This window comes from Mytilus trossulus, chromosome 3 (assembly GCF_036588685.1).
Source record: "Mytilus trossulus isolate FHL-02 chromosome 3, PNRI_Mtr1.1.1.hap1, whole genome shotgun sequence".
Classification (NCBI taxonomy): domain Eukaryota; kingdom Metazoa; phylum Mollusca; class Bivalvia; order Mytilida; family Mytilidae; genus Mytilus; species Mytilus trossulus.
This window is the reverse complement of record NC_086375.1, coordinates 36521674-36528582: the sequence shown is the minus strand read 5'-3', so window position 1 is coordinate 36528582 and position 6909 is coordinate 36521674.

Here is a 6909-nt window from a genome sequence, read left to right as displayed (position 1 = left end):
TTGGAGCTTTGTGACCATTTTGAAAAGTTATGTGAAAATTTGGTACTATTTGTATCTGTATATTATATTTTTTTCAGAATCTTGCTTATCTAAAGAAACTTTAAACATAAAAAGAAGAATACATGCTTAATTCTATTTATTAAATTTGAGATTCTTTACCTTGACATGTTGAAAAATTCAACAAATGGTCAACTAATTAATTACGACATTTAGATTAAAGCTTGATAACATATTTGAAAACACCTTTAGAGTTGTCTGTCATACTCTAAAGACCGCTAAAATATCAAGAATCAATACATTCTAACGAATAAAAGCGGAAAAAGTTGTAATTTTGTAACAATTTTTATTGATGTTTTTGCCTTTTTTTTGCAAGAGTTATCTCCCTTTTCAATGCAAATCTCCATAGGCATTTAAAAGGTGATTTTTAGTATTCCTCAAGTAAGATTTTATGGGATTTTTTTCTGTGTATATTTGGATTATAATGCTATAGATTAAAAGTTAAAAATCTTCTGTTGCAATTACTTTCTGATTAGGGTCAAATTTATGCTAGATTGACTGGACTAACAGTTAATGGTGTCATGTATTAATATTATTAATGGATGATTTTCCTCGGTTTAGATGTGTGACCCGGATACGTTTTCGCTGAATCGATTTATGACTGTCGAACAGATGTAAACTACTGTTTCATTTATTTATTAACATAGAAAATAATATAAGTTATATACGTTCATATCCGTAAATATCCATATCTACGGATATGAACGTAGATAACGAATTTATCCCCGATCTTAGTCCTAAGCAGGCGAGTTTTATGGAAATTCGGGTACAAAGTGTAACGCGAAAACAATGTTTTTTTCATTATATAAAAAAGTTTTATTGAAATTTGGAAATTTTACATATTTTTTACGGGATGTAGGGTACTACCTGTGGTAGAACCCTACAGGTAGTCAAATATAAGACGTTTTTAATACACAGACAGAGAAACTGGATTGAGTCAAATTTGGCGCTCAATCTTGTGAGCGTTACGCCATAGATGGTGTGACGTCAACGTGGGTAATTTGCATAGCTAGGTCAGTAGTATCATTCCTTGAAAATGTGGCAGTCAAGTGATGCATTTAATGAAATGATTGTAAACTATCGGCATAATAGGACAAACTCGTTAATGAATTCAATATTTTATTACAAACATCATGGATAATCTACAGAATTCAATATTTCGCAAGGCGCAATCATGGAACTAAAGAAAACTTGCGTGAAGTTCCCCGGGATAATGGTTAGCAACGTCCGGGGATATGGGTTAGCAACACCCAGGGGCTATGGGTTTTGTAACGACGTGCGTTAACCAATCAAAATCCTAGATATATACTAAGCCGGGGATAATTAGTTTTAGTAGATCAGAAAATATTGTTGTGGTCTTTAATGATGCTCTTATTTTTTAGTGTAAATTCACATTACTATAAGACGTGTCACGGTACTTATCTATCCCAAATTCATGTTGGTTTTGATGTTATATTTGTTATTTTCATAGGATTTTGTCTAATGCTTAGTCCGTTTATGTGTGTGTTACATTTTAATGTTGTGTCGTTGTTCTCCGCTTATATTTAATGCGTTCCCCTCAGTTTTAGTTTACCCCGATTTTTGTTTTTTGTCCATGGATTTATGAGTTTTGAACAGCGGTATACTACTGTTGCCTTTATTTATTCATTTAGAGAAATGATACTGCACGGACGGAATGTCCTGAATTCAAAGTTAATTGCGCCACTCTATAGGACACGTAAACTGTAATGCCAGTTGACAATGATTATGTGTTACAAACTAATATTGAAAATTATGAAAATAAGTAAATGTAGTATAATTACCAATGAGACAACTCTCTACCAGAGACAAAATGACATAGAAATTAACAGACTAAAAGTCAGCATACGTCCTTCAAAAATCTAAACCGTATATTAGCTATGGAAGTCCCCGGAATAACAAATTTATAAAACAATTCAAACGAGAAAACTAACAACCTGATTTATTTTTTTAAAAAAGGAACGAAATACAAAGGTGATACAAGGCAACATACGATAACCAATGATTTACAGGCTCCCGACTTCGGACATGCCAGAAACAATGTGGTTTGCTTAAAAATGCTATTTGGCGCCCAATCCTCTCCTTACTTTGGATAGCGGTGTAACAGTACAACATATCAACACACTATAGGAATCAGTTTTAAAGAGATGAACTCATAAGATCGATATATAGCAGAAAAAGAAGTATCAAAAACACAAACCAGTTGTATCTCGACAGCAAAACACACGAACAGATCTGAGATTACTAACAGTTACTGACATGCATCTAGCTCAAAGCCTTTAACAAAAATATAAATAAGTATATAAGGCGTACGCATCAATCAAAGTACAATAGTTTGTTACATGGAGAGGTATTGATGGCCTATCAGGCAATACATTTAGCCCTAGATGCGCATTTAGAAAAATAGTGTTACTTCAAATGAAACTGGATGCAAAATATTTGAAAATAGAAAACCTAATCCAAACGGTTGGGAGCTGATAAATCAAAAGGGTTCAACAGATAAGCTTAGTCCGCATAAAAAATCAGAACTATGCACGAAGCAGATACAATAGTTGAAAGCAGAATTGTACGTGTTTCAATACGGTTGTTTAGAAACTAACTAGCACTGATTACATGTGTACAACAGATAACAAGAATTATTTTGGCTTTAAAATTAATCTTTCTTTATGTAACAAAAAAATATGTTCTGCAAAGACTAATCAACGACTTACCTACAAGAGTACTTTATGAATTAAATATGAAGACCCCTTTTTAGTGTAGAAATCAACATTGTTAATCATGATTTGTTCCACAAGGATGCATACTTTTCAATGGTGTATGTATTTTACAAGTTGATTTCAATAGCGGTGTTGTTTTTTGTTTGTTTGATTTTATCAATTCCTTGGTATCGCGGCTCACAATCTCATAAAGAGATGCGTGTAGTTGGCCCAACCGAGTGATAAGCGATGCAACTTTGTGAAAGAAAATTATAAAGTCTTGACAAAAGTGTCCAAGAAAATCTGAGAAATATCACCAAACGTTTTGCATCAGATAAAATCTAATCTCTTTAATAAAAAGAGTAATAAAGCGGGAGGTACTAAAAATTTAACACCAAAGACATTTTAACACTAACAACAAGAACAATACATTCACTACTATTTTAACATAATATGTTAGTTGTTATCAAATAGTCAGTTTCTATGTATGCTGACGGGTGGCTTTTTATGCATTCGTGTGTGTTTTTGTTGTTTCGTTGTTTTCCTTTCATAGTTAATGCGTTTCGCTCAGTTTTGGTTCAAGACCCTGATTTGTTTTCGCTTAATCGATTTATGACTATTGAACAGCGGTATACTAATGTTGCCTTTATTTAACCCCGATAATAGAATGTAGAATGTCAAAAAAACACCTTAGAGATATTTCATATTTGACAAACACACAAATAAAAACCAAGTATGATCTACAAGGCTCACTAAATGTTCATTGTGAGCCTACAAAACAGTCTGTTTGCCAATAGATACATATCAGAAGGTAATATTTAAGAAAAAACAATAGTGAAACAGCAGACTTATCAGAAAATGTCGCAAGGAGATCTTGATAAAATTGTGTCAGTCTTGCTGTTGGGATCATAAGTTTGACTTATACATATTATTTAAAAATATAATTTTATTAATAAATATTATTACAATTAAACTGATGCAAAGCTAGTCCACACAACATAAACACCATAATATATTGAAAACACAAAAAGAGATAAAACAAATTAGAGTTTTAAATGCCAAATCACTCGAGATTTAATTATGACTCGAGTTCTACTGTTGAATAATATATCGAATTTCCTATATAATGACGTACTATATTGTACCTTTTCTGAAATAACAGAAAAAACAAATGTGATAGAATATCATCAATGGTCCATATGATAGGCTTTATGTATTTATTGTTGAAACAGAGTCGCAAATCAAAGTTGAGCACGGTTAAAAAAAAGTACCATTCTGTTTGACTTCTTGGCCGAGTTCACTTGATACTCTCTAGTAAACTTTACTTACTCGGGTTTCAACAATACAATTTTACTTGAACCACTCGAGTTAACCCCTCGTACCCTAGTTCCAACCCTCACCGATCCAGGGTTATACTTGAGAAACTCTTGAATGACGTCAAACCAATGATAATGTTTTATCGTTTATGGTTGGTCAGGGCCTTAACCTAGAGTTACTTAGGCCGAGTTCACTTGATACTCTTTAATCGACTTCAGAGTTAATAGATTATCACGTGAACACACTAGAGTTTATATACGGAACAACTCTAAGTAACTCTAGGGTAAGGCCCCACCCAAGCATAACAAAATGAAATATTCTCATTAGTTTGACGTCATTCAAGAGTTTCTCGAGTTTAACCCTGGCTCGGTGAGGGTTGGAACCAGGGTAATGGGGGTTAACTCGAGTGGTTCAACTTAAATCGTTTTGTTGAAACCCGAGTAAATAAAGTTGATTCAAGAGCTTCAAGTGAACTCGGCCTTAGAGTTGTTCCGATTATCAACTCTAGTGCGTTCACGTGATAATCTATTAACTCTGAAGTCGATTGTAGAGTTTCAAGTGAACTCGGCCCTTATGTCATCAAAAGGTATATAAAGGCAACAGAAGTATACCGTTGTTCGAAATTTATAAATCGATTGAGAGAAAAAAAAATCCGGGGTACAAATTAAAACTGAGCGAAACCCATCAAATATAAAAGGATAACTACGACACAACAGAAACACAACACTAAAATGTAACACACACAAAAACGAACTATAATATAACAATGACCATTTTCCTGACTTGTATCTAGGAGAAAATGGTTGGTTGAACCTGGTGTTATGGCTAGCCGTGTCTCCCGCTTACATGACAATGTTAAATTTAACATTGAAATGACAATATTTTATGACAAGACTACAATACAAACAAATGGGAGAACATATAGAACAGAGACACACACGAATAATAGCTATCAAAAGGTACCAGGATTATTATTTAAGACGCCAAACTCGCGTTTGCTCCAGAAGAATAAACAGTGACGCTCAGATAAAAAAAGTACAAAAGCTAATACAAGAATAAAGGTGAAGAGCAATGAGGATCAAAAGTTCCAAAAAAGTTGTGCCTAATGTCTGCCTAGGATAAGAACATCCTTATTATTTAGAATAATTCATACTTTTGCAAACAGTAAATTTATAAAATAAAATTAAAAAATACTATATAATAGATATACATGATAACACCGAAGGGGTGACTAACTACAGAATAAAAACGAATACATCAAACAATATAAACTAGCACATAAAAAGTCACAGCCGAGTTAGCCGAAGTGAGAGACGCACAAAGTGACGTCACATTTGACTTTCTAAAAATTTCCGAAAAAATAGGATAGAATTATGATAAAATTTAAGATTATGTTTTGATACTGATATAACATTAATTAATAACAATGAAAGTTATAAAACTAATTAATTTAAATTGTGACAGTGTATGTCAGTGTTTCTTATGAATCAAACTTTAAACCAGATATATCGTATAAATTTAGTTCACTCAAACTAAAATCTGGGGGATTAATTATCTTTACCATAACACACGAATACAACAGAAAAAAAGATTTACAACTACAAACGTTGAGACATTTAACAAAACCCGCTGAGAATAACAAATCTATAATACTAAAATAACGAGGTCAAATGTGTCAGTCGTCATGGGGTAAAAACGACAAATCAAGAATTCAACTTTATATATCTGGTAAAAAAGTGTAGACACATCAAATTTTTTAGGGAAGAGAGGGAAAATACTAGTAACATAATGTAATACAAATTTGCTAATGTCATGACCCTTATAAAACTTATTTTTTAAAAGTACGCGTATAAGCATTACAACACACTTTTTGACACGAACAAGTTCGGCGCAAAACGGAGTTTGTTCAAAGAAAAGAAAAAACAGCTGATGAGCACAAAGGTTTACCTTCGTATGTACAAAAGTCATTTAATGACATTTGCCCCATGAAAAAATGTTGGGGTTTATTCATTTTTGTTTTACCTTTGGTAAAATGAAACAGCCGCCAGCGATGATGCACTATAAATCAATTAAAAAGTGTTATCTTGACCTCTCTTCACTTTCATCTTGCGCATTCTGGAATCAGTAATACAATTGAGAATGGAAAATGGGAATGTGTCAAAGAAACAACAACCCAACCATAGAGCAGACAACAGCCGAAGGCTACTTGTGTCATAGAATGAAACGTCCCTTACAATCAATTGTAATCGGTCAACTCGTGCATGGCACTACCTGTCAGGTATAGTTTTACTTCTGCATAGGAAACACAAAAGCCATGCGAGTACAAAGTTTATATCAAGGTTCCTGACTCATATTCCAATATTCATGATATAACTGCACGGCCAATCCCAAATGGGACGAATGTTGCTACAGAAACGATTTATTTTTCAAAAGACATACATTTACGAACTTTTGTTATCTTAAGGGACAATATACGGTTCAAAAGCGCCTTTGTGGAATTGTTCAACAATTAACTAACAAATGCACTGCAGAAGCGGGCATCTTTCCCATAGAAACACCCAACGAGGACATAGCCCATAAGAGCGCTGGCGGCAGAGTGAAGTATTTGTTGTTCTTTTAATGTATTTTTGATATCTTCATACACATATTGGTGTATTTCAGAAAGATTTAAAATATACTTCAATTTTCCTGCAGCAGATATGGCATCCCCTAAATTGAGTTCAGAGATAAATATATTAATCTGAAGATCTGTTTACTTTTTGGTGACGATTCAAAATTTTAATTTTTGAGTTATTGAGTTATTGAGTATTTTTGTAAAAAA